Source organism: Dipodomys merriami, unplaced genomic scaffold (genome assembly GCF_024711535.1).
Source record: "Dipodomys merriami isolate MVZ:Mamm:240054 unplaced genomic scaffold, mDipMer1.0.p SCAF_2, whole genome shotgun sequence".
Classification (NCBI taxonomy): domain Eukaryota; kingdom Metazoa; phylum Chordata; class Mammalia; order Rodentia; family Heteromyidae; genus Dipodomys; species Dipodomys merriami.
In genome coordinates this window covers 9551014-9566649 of record NW_027203381.1, presented here as the reverse complement: position 1 = coordinate 9566649, position 15636 = coordinate 9551014, and the positions used below count along the sequence as shown (strand labels likewise).

Sequence of the window (15636 nt, the reverse complement as noted above, 5' to 3'; positions counted from 1 at the left end):
GCTTAGGAAACAAATAGACTTTACTTGATGAGTATCTCTTCCCAGTTTTCTCCCCTTTTCCTTCAGGAAAGAAGCACCACCCATGAGAATAACTCCAGTATTCCTTTATCCCACTACACAGCACAGGGACAAGACTGTTCATCCAGGGTACAAGACTCCACTTGCAAGAAGGCTTTCTCTGCTACTAGGTGACATTGAGGGTGTGACTTAGGCCTTTGCGATGTCCATTTCCTCAGAGTGGAGGACCATTATATCTTTAAGGTCCTTAATTGTATGGGATTATTTAGCAAATAATATCTTTAAGATCAATAGAGGAGGCAGAAGAAACTATTTGGATCTTGAATGATTTGAATGATCATTTCCTTCCCAGGGGGAGAGCTATAAAAGCTCAGAGTCCACCCAAGGTACTTATGGCTTTAATTCTCAGATAGATTTGTGCCTATTTTGCAATACTGATAACAGGACATAGATTCTGACAAAAGACTGTTCTTTTAAATGCAAATGGTAGCTTATAATCACTCTTTAGAATCAGCATTTCAGGAACAATGTGTACAATATGTTTTCCTCGCTCTCTCACAATCACGGAGATTCCAGCCTTCCAGGCCCTGGCCTCCTCACCTTGCAGGCACTCAATTCAAGGTTACAGGAAGATTTAATTAGGGAGAACACATAATCTTTCAATCTTTAGACTGCTTATCAAGGACCAAAGTGTCCCAAGAATCTCCCTGGCTGTTTGTAACCTACTGTGAACTCTTTGGCAATTGAGAAAAAAAAATCCAAGGTCAGGAAGAGTGAATTTAGGTTTCAGGCCACCTTAAAGTTCCTCTCCGACACAGTCCAAGACCTTTTGCCTTTATTTACTTCTCACATTGCCACATCCTTATCCCCTTTCGCCTAAATCTGTCCATCCACAGCAACTGGTGAGCTGAGATTTTGTTTTGTTTATATTCTTTTACAGCTTAACTATTTCATGACCATTTATGCGTTCCACCTGAAGTACGGGTTGAAGTCATCCGCAGGTTTCTTCCTTGGAAACCATTTATGTTTTCTTCGGTTTTCTGTTTAATGAAAACAGCTGCTAAGGTACCTGGTAAATACACCTGCTTAAAGGGACTGAGGATATTGGTGTTGATAATGCCTCCAGGTGTGTCAGTGTACAAACCCAAAGGCTTTTGAATCATCACATGAAGGAAGACTTTTTGTTTGTTTTATTTAATTTTGAAACGGGGTCTTACTTTGTAGCTCAAACTAACCTTGCACTCACTAAGTAGCCCAAGTTAGCTTTGGACTCTTGGTCCCCCTGCCTCAGCCACCCAACTGCTAGACTAACCTAGACCATCAAACTCCTATTTAAACGCCTCCATAGCTAGTGTGGCAGGTGCAGGTACTGAGCTTAGTTCTTGTTTAAGATGGGAGTCTCTTAAACTTTTTGCCTGGGTTAGCCTCAAGCTGCGATTCTCCTGAGCATTGCTTCCTGAGCAGCTAGGATTACAGGCATGAACTACCAGCGGCCAAGTTCCTTGAGATTTTTAACCCATTGGTTAAAATTAAAACAGGTTTAAATAGAAGAAAATTATAAAAATGTAAATAAGCTAACAAAACAACCTTCAGCAGAAAAAAATATACATACATTTATCAGTAAAATGTATTTATCACTAAAAAGTAATAAATGAGGCTGAGGATGGCGGGGGAGGGGTTTGGAAACTAAAAATGGGAACACAGACAGGGGAGGAAAAACGGCTACAGTTCATCCTCTTATCCATTGTTCTCTGAGGGTTTATTTTGTTGGACACAGTTCTTTGTTTGGTTTGGTTCTGAGACAGGGTCTCACCATGTAGCCTAGCCTGGCCTCAAAGCTGCCATCTTTGAGGGTGACACTGAGCAAGATGTGCTGTTTTCACATTCTGCTTTGCTAAATGGCACCTCCTTTGTACAACTACTTAAACATCTTCCTCATCCTCCTCATCAACTACGAAAAAGCTTTTCATCTTCCTGTGTGAGCATTCAAGTTCTGGGATTACAGGAAGGCCCCACTATTTCTGGTTTTGGTGCTGGATGGGGATACCATGCAGAATGAGCTGCATGGGAATACTGAAAGCCCCCTGGACAACCTCACATTCCAAAACACGCTCTCGCAGGTCCAAGTCAAAAGCAGCAAATTCCTGGTGCAGCCCAGGCTGTACCAAGGCACGGAGCAAAGTCCGGGTACCACAAAGACACCTATGGTTCTCAGGCCTGGATGCCAAAGTAGGCCATTTACCAGCCAGCAGTGCCTGTGACTAATTCATCCGTGCCTTGGGAATTATTTTTTGAAGATATAAATGAATGTCACTTTCTGAGCCCTGGGAACAAAACTCACCAAATATGAATCATTGCACTAAGCCAGCGTAGGACTGTACATTGTGTGGGCTGCACATTTGTCCTGGTCCCCAGGGAGAAAGCAATGATATATTTAAAGCAGGGTGTTTCAGAGAGAGCATTAACACAGTGAATTATACGGGGAATGCAAATGAAAGAACAATGAAGATGACCTTGAAGCCTGTGGCTCAAAGTAGTTCTCCATGAGCTAATGGTCCACACGGGTCCAGAACATGAGGAGCAGAGGCATGGAGGTCTGTTTATTAAACAGGAAACATTAACAACTTGGTTGTACATTGAAACATGCCACCACATGAAAACAAGCACAGGGCAAAGGGAAAAGTTCATTGGATTTTCTCTGCATATCCTTTTTTTTTTTTACTTTGCTAATGCCATCTCAGCCCTGGCACTGCATCAAATCTAAGTCAAGGAAGAAATTCATAGAAGGATTTTCTTTCCCAGAGCTGTTTTCATTCCCTCTGAGGTTGACACCTTTAATGCAATCCACTCAAGAAACTGTCTGCTGAGATGCAATGTTAAAGGTCATATCTCAAAGTAAGAGGGTAGTGCAGATGGTAAACCATTAGAACTCAAAGAAACATTTCCATTTTACAGGATAGAAAATGAAGAAACAAGGCGGGGGAAGTGGAGAATGCAATAAAAAATTGAATGTATATCCTACAAAATTAAATGAGGGAAAGGGTGGGCTGGGGGAGGGATGTGTGCGAATGTGAAAAGTGGTGACATTGATCAAGACACATGGTATTCATAAACTGCTTTGCTGAATGACAATTCCTTTGCACAACTTAAAGGAAATAAAAAAATTAAAGAGAAAATCAAATCAATAAAGGAAAACAAATTCAGCTGACTTGCCCAGATCAGAATGAAAAGGAATCTAGAACTTAAGACTTTGATCCACGCATGCACCCCCCCTGCCTTATGGTCTTGAGTTGTCATTCATAACCACATTACCTTTAACCACACTACCTTTAAAGGTTAGGCTGGATGTAGAGGAGATGAAAGTAAGCCACTGCCAAGTCAACTCCCAGTAATTATAAGCATGCAACGCTAATTAAAACTTCCCTTCGGACAAACATGGTAGGAAGACAAGTTACCTACGGCTTGTAGGATTGAAGTGTCTACATGCATGCATATATATATCACAGACCCTTGAGATCATCTAGAACGGGAGGTGAGGACTTCTCTGGTCCTCAGACCTTCACCTAGGCCTCAAAATTTGGTCTGTAATATTTATTCCCTGCTTTGAAAATGAGAAAGTTAGCTGGGCTCACTTAAATGCAATCAGCAACTTCAATGTGATTCCTGAGTTGTTCTGTCCTCAGTGGGCGAGCCTCTTCCTCGGCCTCTGCGTGTCTCCATTGGTCTTCGTTGGTGTCTATTGGATGCTGCTCGTGTGGCAACGGCGCACCTATGGGAAGCTCGGCAGGGCAGGTGTGTTGGCTTTCTGTAATTGACACCAAAAAATACCTCAGATGAACAACGTAAAGGAAAGAAAGATTGGTTTTGGTTCACCATTTCAGAAGTTTCTGCCCATGGCCTCTCGGTCCCATCGTTTGGGGGCTGTGGCAAGGCCAAATCTCACGGCGGAGGTGTAGGGAGGAGCAAAGCTACTCACCGGAATGGCGGCCAGGTCCCTAAGTCCGCTTCAAGGGCCCACCCTAGTGGCGTCACTTCCTCCTACCAGGCCCCACCTCGAGAAGGTTCTTCCACTCCCAATGAAACTGCAGATCATGTCTGTGTATAAGCCTGGGAGGAAACCTAAGATCCCACAGTAACAACAGACAATCTCAGACTAGGAGGATTCAAAATCAACTCAAACATGCTCCTGTCCCCTCCGGATCCTATGCAGATGAGGTGCAAATCCGAGCTGCCTTTCCTCCTTCAGTGAGAGGCAAATAAAGGTTGCCTGACAAACCTAGCCTTCTCCCTGGTGGCTGGTGGCAGAGGGTGGGTGGACCCAGAAGCACGGGTGCCATTTGGTGGAGCTCGCCATTTTGAGGCAGTAGCAAGCATTAGGTTCCTAGTTGCCAAGGCAACATAAATGGTAACCATGGGCCCGATAAGGCCAGAGCTGCCCAGAGGTTGGCCTTTCTTGACCTTCAAAGAATGGTCTGAGGTTAGCAAATGACTTACCAAATGGCCCATCAAATTAGCTCCACTTAAGGGAAATTTCTAGGGCCAGAAGAGCTCGTGCCAAATCCTGATAACCCCGGGGAACTATCCAGTAAACAGAGCTCACCACTCCCCTCCCCCTCCCATCCCTTTACCTCATCTTCGGTGCACATGAGCAGAGGGCAAGAATGACGCCCTCCCCTCCCCACCCCCAGCAAGGTCACCTCTTGCCATGACCGTGCCTGGGACCTCAGCTGGAGGTTCAGTCTCTACAGGGTATCTCCACACAAGTGGGCATAGCAAACTTGAGCATGCGCAGTCGCACATCCTGTACATAAGCTACACCTGTCAACCCATCTTTTCACGCTAAAGCAAGGACGGCCCATACCTAACCCTGACCTGAATAAAACCCCAGTCCCGCCCCCCCCCCCCCCACTAAAAAAACCAACATCTGCGTCCTGAACCTTTGCTGGAGCTCCCTGCCTTTTGCAATGCATCTCACTTTGACTTCAATTAATTTTTTCTATCATTTCATTATGATTTGCATAAATATTATGTGAAGCCCTCTGGTACAGCAGTCCTCTCTCCAAACTGGCTTCAATCAAGGAGCAGGCAAAAATCTCTTTTTACCTAAAAGGTAAAAATCAGAATGATTTCAACTCTGCTGTTCTTCATACTCGGGTATTCAACCTTCAGGCTTATGCACAGATCAGATGTGGCAAATAGAACAATGATTTGTGTAAAAATCAACTCAACAATTAGCAACTGCAACCCTTCATTAATGGTCTCTCCAAGCCTGTGTTCAGCTATGTAATGAGATGTAATAAACCTGATTCTTGCCTGGACTTAACACCCCCCACCCCCCAGTTAAAGGAGCAATTTCAGCTTTGTTGTATTTTTCTATTCCTTCTACTGTGTGGTGCAGTGAGAACCTACTTGAGTTACAAAATCAGGAGCTGGTCCTGGAGAACTCCCCTTTCCCAGGGCTGCTTTGATTTGCCTCATTCAAAAGAAAAGAGCAGGAATTTGGAGAAGAGGAGCTTTTTCTGAAAATGTTAAGTTCATCTTTGGTGGGCTAGAGCTACTTAATGAGGCAGAAAAAGACGACAGGTTAAGGTCTTAGAATCTGCTGAGATGCCACTAAAAGATTCTGAAGGGGGGCAGGGCACCTGTGACTCATCCCTGCAAACTAGCTACTCAGTTGGCTAAGATCTGAGGATTAGAGTTCAAATCCAGTCCAGGCAGAAAAGTCCATGAAAATCTTATATTGAATTAGCCACCAAAAAGTCAAAGTGGGGCTGTATGGTTCAAGTGGTAGAGCTCCAGGCTTGAGTGAAAAAGCTAAGGGACTGTGCCCAGCCCTGAGGCCCCAGTTCTAGCACACTCACAAAATTACTCTGAATGGTATGTGCATATGATACGTCAGTAATGCACACACTATTTTTGGCCTTGTCTTTGGCTGTAAAACCCCAGGTAGCATTGAGGTGGTAGTCCAGACTCTCCGTGACCCAGGAGATCCCTTGTGCCTAAGCCAGAATGAGTGTTACTCATGCTGTTTGACTCCTGGTTTGGGAACTGTCTGTATTGAGATGACAGAGATTTCTAAGCTTCCACTTAGAAATAACTCTCTTCATGGTTATTAAGAAAAACGGATTTTCAAAAAGTATTGGTTGCAATAATAAGATAAGTGACCTGATTAAAAAATACTTAGACAAAATAACAAAATGCTTAGATACTTCACAAAAAATAACATATATAAATAATCAGGAAGCTTACACACATGTACATATATACATATATGAATTTTTTTAGATTCACAGATATTTATACACATAGTAATAGTATGTTTCAGTTACCTTCAGTCAATTTTGGTCCAAAAATAAAAAGTGAGAAATTCCAAGAACAAAAATTATGATTTTCCTATCTACTGAAATCCTTTGCATCTTTTAGGACCTACAGATGCTGTTCCATCTGAAGCATCACACATACATACACAAGAAAGAACAAAAACTGAAGTATTAATTTAATCATTGACTGGACAATCTGTAAAAAGCAATGGTCACAACCAGAAACAACTCCGAAACATAGAATATATACATTGCTATTGATAAAACGCAAAAAGGAAGAAATCATAGGACAAGGGAAGAAAAGGAAAAGAAACTTGAAAGCAGAAGAGGACATCTGGAAGGAAAAGAGGAACAGAGAGTACAGGGGTTAATTATTAAATAAATAGTGGAGGAATAAAACCTCCTTGTGTAAAGAAAGCCTCAAGTCAGCAGAGCAAAAGGGTTCATTGAGTTCCAGATCGAATTAATGGAAACATGACCACCATGGCCAGGTAATAGTCTTAAACACTGAGAGCAAAGGTAGGAAAAGCTTACTCATTTCTTCTAGTCATTGTTTCTCTGGAAACAGTCTGTACATTTACTCTCTCAGAAGCAGAAAACTTGGTAGAAAAAAAAATCTGATTTCATAGCTTCAGGATCACATTCTTATGCTAGGTTTGGGCACCAGCAAGCATCAGGGCATGGAGCTGAGGGAGGAGGAGAGGAGGACATTGATAGAGCAGAAAAGGGTCAGCTGGAGAAATTTCATGTCTCCAACAATAGAATACCCTGCATATGCTCCACATCTCCTAGACCAGACTCAAAATGCTCTTCACTGAAACATTACAAATTCCCACACCAAGAATGACAATTGCCTAAAGCCTTGTTGATCTATTTGGGGAAAGCAGATGGAACTGATATGAACAACTTCATAGGATCTCTCTCTCTCCCTGTCTCTCCTCTCTCTCTCTCCTCTCTCTCTCCCTCCCTCTCCCTCTCTCCCTCTCTTTCTCTCTTAATTGTTCCAACCTTAACTTTGATCTTTGTAGAATAAAACCATGAGACTAAATTATCTCACAAACCACTTTCTTATTGTCATTTACTTCCCATTTTTACAGAATATGAAGACCAGGTTCACAACTCTGCCAATGCAGTCTGAAGTCTCAAACTGGGAAAAAGCAAAAATACAACACACAACAAAACAAAAAAAGCCCTGTGACTTCTCCAGGCAGAGGTTCAACAGAGGCTTACTCCTAACCTAGCCACAGATATCTTCATGATAGCTCTACTTTCAGAGATCATCTGTATTAAGGAGATATAAGTGCTTTATTTTTTAACAATAAACATTCATGAGGTAACAATTATATATTAATTCATTGTTTAAAATTCTATGTGTGTGTTCAGCTTGTAAAACACTTTACAGCCCAAATATAGTATATTGGCTTCAATCTACAGAGTCAATCATAGGTTTGCATTCTTTCTTTCTCTCTCTTTCTTTGTCTCTTTCTTTCTTTCTTTCTTTCTTTCTTTCTTTCTTTCTTTCTTTCTTTCTTTCTTTCTTTCTTTCTACCTTTCTTTCTACCTTTCTTTCTTTCTTTCTTTCTCTTGCTTGCTTGCTTGCTTTTGTTATTATAAAGGTGATGTACAGAGGGGTTACAGTTAGTAAATTTCTTTTTCACCCCTGCCCTCTCTCCCAGTTTTTCCCTCCCAGCTCCACCCACAAGTTGTATACTTCATTTTCAACATAGTCTAGTGAGTACCACTTAAATTTCTTTAAAAAGAAAAAAAGGGAATCCTATAGTATATGTTTCTTGGGGCTGCTGAAACAAATTAGCACAGACTCTATGATTTTAACAATAGGAATTAATTCTCTCAAAGATCTGAAAGCCAGAATTCAGAAATCAAGATGTCAATGGACCACAAGCCCTCTAAAATTCCCTGGGAAGCTCCTTTCTTGGCTTCTGGTGGCTCCTAGTGTCCCTGGATTGTTGCCCCATCACAACAGTTGCTGCCTGGGTTATTCTCATCATCTTCTCCCAGGTGTGTCTGTCTCTCTGGATATTTCTATTTACTAAAGCACTGGTCATTTGATTGAGGGCCCACTTTAAACCCAAGAGGATGTCACCTTGACATCTTTGTTACGCCTAAAAGGGCTTTGTTTCCAAATAAGATCGCAGTCACAGATACCAGGTGTGAGGACTTGGATGGAGCTTTACATGAACATAGCTTGCAGATGCGCATTTGAATTCTTTTCAGTTTCTGACTATCACAAGTAAAGCTGCTATGATCATTTTTCTGTGTAAGCCTTTGTGTGTATATATACTTTCATGTCTCTTGTACTCAAATGTAAATTTATCTAAAACTGCCAAAGTAATTATACTAATTTGCCTTCCCTACAGAAGGATAGTAAGAGCTTTCTACTTGTCTTGTATCCTCAGCCAAAACTTGGTGTTTGTAGTAGTCTTTTTTTAACTTAAACCATTTCAATAGAAGTGTGATGTTATCTCATCATGTTTTTTATTTGCATTTTCCTGATGACTAATGATGACATACATCTTTTGGTGAGCTTACTAATTATTTCTATACTTTATTTAGTAAAGTGTCTAAGTATTTTACTATTTCATCTATTTAATTTTTGTTGCTGGTCCTTGGCCTGGGCTCTATTTAAGTATTTTAATTGGGCTATTATTGAAGTCAGTACTTTCTGAAAGTTTATATTTTTCTTAACAACTCTGAATAAAGTTGTTTCTAAGTTGGATCTTAGAAAGCTGTGTCAGCTCAACAGAGATCGTTTCCATACCAGGAGAGAAATTCTATCCTGAGTAAGATGAGCATTATAAGGAAGAGAAAAATGTCACACATTGATGAGGGCTGGTACCTCTCTCTGGGAGTCTTTCGTCCTGTTATCCAAAAGGAATTTCGCAGACCCTTGGAACTCCATTCCTTCATTTATAAAATAAAGAGATTGCATTCAAGTAAGACAGCTTCCGTTTGATTTGAAGATTAAGTAATTCCTTTTTATTTCGGTGCCAGTATTGGGGCTTGAAATCAAGGCCTTGCATTTTGCTTGACATTCTTGCTCGAAGCTGGCAATCTACCACTTGAGCCAAACCTCCACTTTTGGCTTTTGGCTGGTTAATTGAGATAAGAGTCTCACAGACTTTTCTGCCTGGAATGGCTTCAAACTGTGATTCTTAGATCTCAGCCTCCTGAGTAGCTAGGATTACTGGTATGAGCCACCAGTGCCCAGCCTAGTGTTCCTTTTGATAAATCTTTAAAATAGCCACAAAGATTCACCAAAATTTGGCATAGTTAAATGCTCTAATGACTTCTCAGGAAATCCATTGGTGTTCCCAAAGTCGTTAAAAAATAATGAAGAAAGATGAAAGAATTATTCTAATGGGATTGCAGACACCTATGTTCAGATGATCTTGAGAGGTTCTTTCCTTTCCTTTTAATATATTTTATTGTTATTACAAAGGTGATGTACAGAGGGGTTACAATTTCATAAGTCATGAAATGAGTACATTTATTTTTGGACAATGTCATCCCTTCCCACAAGTTGCATAGCTCATGTTCAACATAGTGTCTAGGGAGTACCATGGTTGCATTTGTTCACCTTTTCCCCCTCCACTTCTGTGCCTTCCTTCCCCTCCCGAAGACAGAGAAATGAACAAACAAGATAAAAAGGAAATTAAAACAAAAACAGCAACAAAGAAAAAAACCCTCTTGTTTCCATTTCTGGAGAAGTTCTTTTCTAATGAATAGGCATCATATAGTGAAAGCATCATGCCAGCCATTACAGCCTCTGTTTCAGCCCTGTGGTTACAGCACACACTAACACTGCTCATATACCATGTCACATTATGTATGCACAACGTCCAAAACAATAGCTGCAGCATCTTTCAACAGGGGAATAGATGAATACTCATAATGCATGAACACATGCATTCAATATTTCTATTTGTATAAAATCTTTCCTACAGCAATATCTCTGCATCCTTTCAAAATACTGTCAACTTTAAAAGCACTTTATTAAAATACTCTCTAAAAGAAACATTTCTGACATCCAGATAAGCTCATAAACAACTAGGAAGTTAATCCTATCAAATATCTCCTATGGCCATAAGTGAATTGCTTTCCTAAAAATGATAATAAATATGTCTGAGATAAACTTGTTCCCAGTTCTCTTTTGTCACAAAGAGCACAACTTCAAATGATCTCTTTGGGATCAGGGTTGCATTGGTGATCATTGGAAAGGGTTTCATTTGAAGCAAATTGGTCTGGGTGATGATTGACATCATTCTGATATCAAGTAAGAATTATACCATATTAGGTTATAGGTCATGTGACCAGCATACCTTAGATTTCCTTAACGCCATGTCAAGTCATCAGATCTTGCCAATTGAAACTCCAAGGTTATAATATAATGATGAATTGAATGATCTAAATATATTGTTTTGGATCAGTATGGCAAGAACTAGGCCTTTTATTGTGGCCACAAGAATATTAATTCCATTGTGATGAATGTCCAAGCTATGGTTTAGGAGACTCTAGTTCTAGCTGTTAGCCCTTTTCTTCACTGTAGGTTTGAAAAGCAACTGCGAGGAATGAGCAACTCCATGGATACCCAAAGCTGTGAAAATACAGTATATCTTCACAGGGTAGATGAAATTCTGAGTTCACAGAGATATTTCTATAAGAAGATGTGAGTGACAATGTCTTCCTTGGGCTTGTTTCGTTGGTCAAGATATATATCTCTCTCTCACCACAATCCTTATTCTTACAGTATCATACTGTGAAAAATTTCAATCACACAACAAAGCTGAAATGATTTTATTGTGATCATTAATATTTTACTCCACTGCTTTATCACATATCTATCCATTTCTCTACACAATCCTTGGTGTAGAGGGGGGAGTATCTGGCACTCTGAAGATAAACCCAGAGCCTTTACATTCCTATTTTCAAATATATTTTAAAGTAAACTATAGACTTCCATCTCCAATACTCATTTTTCCTTTGTGTGTGTGTGTGTGTGTGTGTGTGTGTGTGTGTGCGCGCGCGCGTGTTGGCTCTGGGATTTGAATCCTACATACTGTTCCTGAGCTTTTGTGCTCAAAGCAGGCACTCTACCACTTGAACCACAGTTCCATTTCCATATTTTTGGTGGTTAATTGAAGATAAGAGTCTCATCAACTTTCTTGTCAAAGCTGACTTTGAACTGTGATCCTCAGACCTCAGCCACCTGAGTTGCTAGGATTACAAACATAAGCCACTGCTGCCTAGCTAATCCTCATTTTTAACACCTTTTATCTTCCTCGATAATTTTAGGGACTGTTTCAATAAAGAGTGTTTTATACTTTGATTTTTATTATTAAGTGGTTGTACAAAGAGGTTTCAATTTCCTAAGTGCGTTCTGAGCACAGCGCATCTGATCAGTGTCACCACTCTCATTGCTCTTTTCCTTGATTAAGCATTTTTAAGATAAACTTACTCAGAATGCTAGAACTAGAAAGTCCTTCCAAACCAAACCAGCTCTCCCAATCCAGCATACATTTTTCTTCTTTTTCTTTCATATAAAAAGTTGAAGTTTCCCCATATTGTCACTTGTTTACTTATATTTTTCAAAAACTAGAAAGCTGAATAACCTTCAAAAGAAGAGTTCCCCATCTGTCGTTGGTGCTAGAGATCTATTTATATAGCTAGGAACATTCCTTGTCAAACAATAGCATTCTGGTTTTCTCTTTATTTTTTTTCCTGTTTTTGGATACTCTCCACGACACTTCATTGCCAGCTTCAATGTTGACTTAAAATTAGAGTATTAGAAAGACTTTGGAAGGTCACATAAGAGTTCTATCGAAATGTAACTTAAGAATGCTATTTAAGTGAATTTAAATAGCATTTAATTTGAAACCTAAATTAAAAAATTTTAATGAATTAAAAGAATAGCACCAATCTATAAACAAAAAAAAATAGAAGAGAAAAGGTGATGGGAGGAAGAAAAAGGTACAAAGTAAGAAGGACACAAAGTTCAAGAGTAGGGATGAAAGCTGATAATGGATTTCAACAAGTCTGGGAAGATTAAAATGGACAGGATCATGAAACTGATTTAGTCAACCACAGGAAGCATAAATCCATCTGCCCTCCTAGGAGGCCAGGATGAGAAGTAAGTCAATTTGCCTTTCTAAAGTCAGAAAAGACTTCAGGACTTGTAATACAGGATTAGTTCAAGTTGCTTAGGGCTAAAGCTAAATGAGAGTAAAAGAGATGACTATGATCAAAATAGACTTTTGGCATGTATGAAAATAGAACAATGAAATCTGTCAAAATGATATTAGGAAGGGAGGAGGGGATAAGGAAGAATAATGGTGGGGAGGTTGACTGGAACACATGTGTATATGTGTGGAAATGTCACAATGAATAGCTAATGTATGCTAAAATTTTTAAAAATTCCCTGGTGACACCTGGTCCCTTCCTGTGGTGTCTTTCACTTCCTGGCCGCCATGCAGTGAGCACCTCTGTTCCACCGTCCAGCCCACCATGACATTCTGTCATGCCACAGGCCCAGAAACACAGTCAGGGACTGAACTTCTGAAACTCTAAGCTAACATCAATCTCTCTTCTTACCTTGTTTTTCTCGGGCATCTTGTCACATCAACAAAAATCTAACACAAATAAAGCTCCAATCCAAAGACATCATCATAACATTTTATTTTACCTGAGGTGAACGGAAACAATAGGAGCTTGTGGGGAAAAAAATTGAGCCAAAGATAGAGTGTTATCAGGTTTCTTAATAACAGGAATATTTGACACCAGAAGAGAGAGAAGCAAAATTATTAGAAAAAATACTGTTTTTATACCAGTCAAATAGAGCCAGTTGTATAGTGTGCAGGTTTCATTGAAATATAATAGCCAGGTGCCAGGGCTCATGCCTACAGTCCTATTTATTCAAAAGCCTGAGAACTGAGGACTGTAGTCTGAAGCTGAACTAGGCAAAAAAAAAAAAAAAAAAAAGTTGTGAGACTCTTTTGTTAGTCAACACAAAGCCAGCAGTGGGAGTTTGGCTCAAATGGTAGAGCACCAGCCTTGAATGAAAAAGCCAAACTAGAATGTGAAGCCCAGAGTCCAAACCCCAGTACAGACACACACACACACGCACATACACACACACATACACACACACACACCACAAATCAAACAATAACAAATAAAACCTAAAAACTTCAAGGGGGCAACAACAGAAAAATAAACCAAGGGCCAGTCGTTTCTAATGGACAGACTACATTTGAATGAACCCATGAAATCATGTTTGCTAGTCAATGACCCATCTCATGGAAAGGAAATGCAGGACGACTTACTGCCCACCTACATTTTCATAGAAACTGTGTCCTAAGATAAGGGAATAAGTAAAGAAAGTGGAGACAGGGCCCAATTAACAGCAGAGTGGAAGAAAGGATAAAAATTTTTTTAAAAGTATAAAATAAAAATTTTAAATGAATTAAATATTTCATAAAATAACAGAACAATGTAAGGGAACACACATGTACAACCTAAGTTCCAAATGTAGGGTCTGGGGGCTAGGGGGAGAATGGGAAGAAGGTGTGGGGTTCAAGTGGGAGAGAGCGGTGGGTAGCTTCCCTGCTCGCTGTGTCCTTCACAGCGCCACTTCCCCGAAAGGAAGAACAGGCTCACCTGAAAGATGGCCCTCGCCCACGCCTGTTCCCCGACACCATCTCTATGACATCTTCCACATGACAGAGAAGAGGGAGGAAGACCCTCCCGCGGAAATACATGATCAGAGAAATGCAAACTCTCTCTCTCTCTCTCTCTCTCAACATGTAGATTGCAGATATTTCACAGCAGTGTTTTATAATTCTGAGTAAAGAATGTTGTAGAAAGTGGTATTTTTTTTAATGTGTCACTCACAATCCTAATCAAACAGTTACTGAATAACAAGAATATAAAAGAACATACCACTATTGTCGGGCTTTAGAAAAAAACTACAATAATGACTGTATCATACTCTCCAAAAGCTTTACTGTTGCCTAGCATGAATTTTTTTTAAAAACTCCCTAAAAGGTAATGAAGTGATTGAACATCAGGCGGTAGCTCTATAAACTAATCATCTGCACACAAGCAGTCTTCCCATTCCAGAGGGAAGGATTTGCTGACAGCTCTGAGAGTCTGACCTATTTATACCTCTGACCAAGACCACCAAGCTGAACAAAAGGAGAAAGACTTATAAAAGAATAAAGATGTAAATGTGGCAGGCATTAAGTTGGTTCCACCTTTTTATTGAACTACACCTCTGGATTAGCTCTTTAAAAAAAAATGCAACACCAGTGAGAGTCACTCTCCAGTTTCCCTTTGTTTCCTCCACACTTTGTTGGGCCTTTGATTTTTACTTTGCCTGGGGAAGCTTACACAAATGTATATGAAACAGCAATAGTGTTCTATTTGGAAGAAATAAAGGGAAAAAATAAAAGTAGTATTTAAAGGTTACATATATATGTATTTTTTTTTCTACTTCAAAACAGAAAAAAAAATGTGTTGAGTTGTGAACCAGTGTTTCCATTTCAAGCCCTCGTGGCTTATTTAACTTGAATGGATTAATTTACTGTGGGTGGTATCCTGGTTTATCAGCCATGGAGTAAGTAATTTAAAAAATCTTTGACCTTGTCAGTTTGGGGGTCACTGGAGGTTGGAAGTGCTGTATCTGCTATGTCACCTCTAATTTTCAGGAGTCTTTCTTGCCTGGAGATGTTGACCTTGAAGATCCTCAGTATTTATTGTAGGTTTTTCTTCCAACTTCTCTTCTTCCATTCTTTTGAATCTTTTATCCATTCTTTTCTACTTGTAAAATACCTCACATTTTTCAGTAAAAGAGAAGAGAGGAAAACCTAACATTTATTACATTCTGTATTACATGCTCAACAATGCACTTGGCACTTGATTAGGTTCTCATTAATTGGGTTTTTTTTTTTTTTTTTTGCTAGTATTAGGGCTTGATCTCTGGTTCTTATGTTCTTGGTTGGTATTTTCCTCTTAAGGTTGGCACTTCACTGGAGCTACATCTCTATTTGTTGCATTTGGTCGGTTAATTTTCAGCCTGGGCTGACTTTGAACTGCAATCCTCAGATCTTAGCCTCCTGAGTAGCTAGGATTACAGGCATGAGCTCCCAGCACCTGGCTGGTCTCTGTCTTTGAAGGGCCCTAGTGATGTACCGAATCTACTCAAGCATTGCAAGACAAAATTTCCTTTGCAAATTCTTTAACTTAAATCACACTGACAAATTCCCTTTCACCAAAGTCACAG

General features: G+C 39.9%; 1 long non-coding RNA gene across 1 annotated transcript in view; it reads right to left on the bottom strand.

Moving 5' to 3' along the window:
* LOC138831951 (uncharacterized) overlaps positions 1 to 4289 on the bottom strand; it is a 651402-nt gene extending 647113 nt beyond the window's left edge. The window contains exons 1-2 of the long non-coding RNA XR_011373464.1: positions 3995 to 4289; positions 3651 to 3823 (exon numbers count right to left, since the gene is read on the bottom strand). This is a non-coding gene — a long non-coding RNA (uncharacterized lncRNA). The remainder of the gene's footprint in view (positions 1 to 3650; positions 3824 to 3994) is intronic.
* Between the last annotated feature and the right edge of the window lie 11347 nt (positions 4290 to 15636).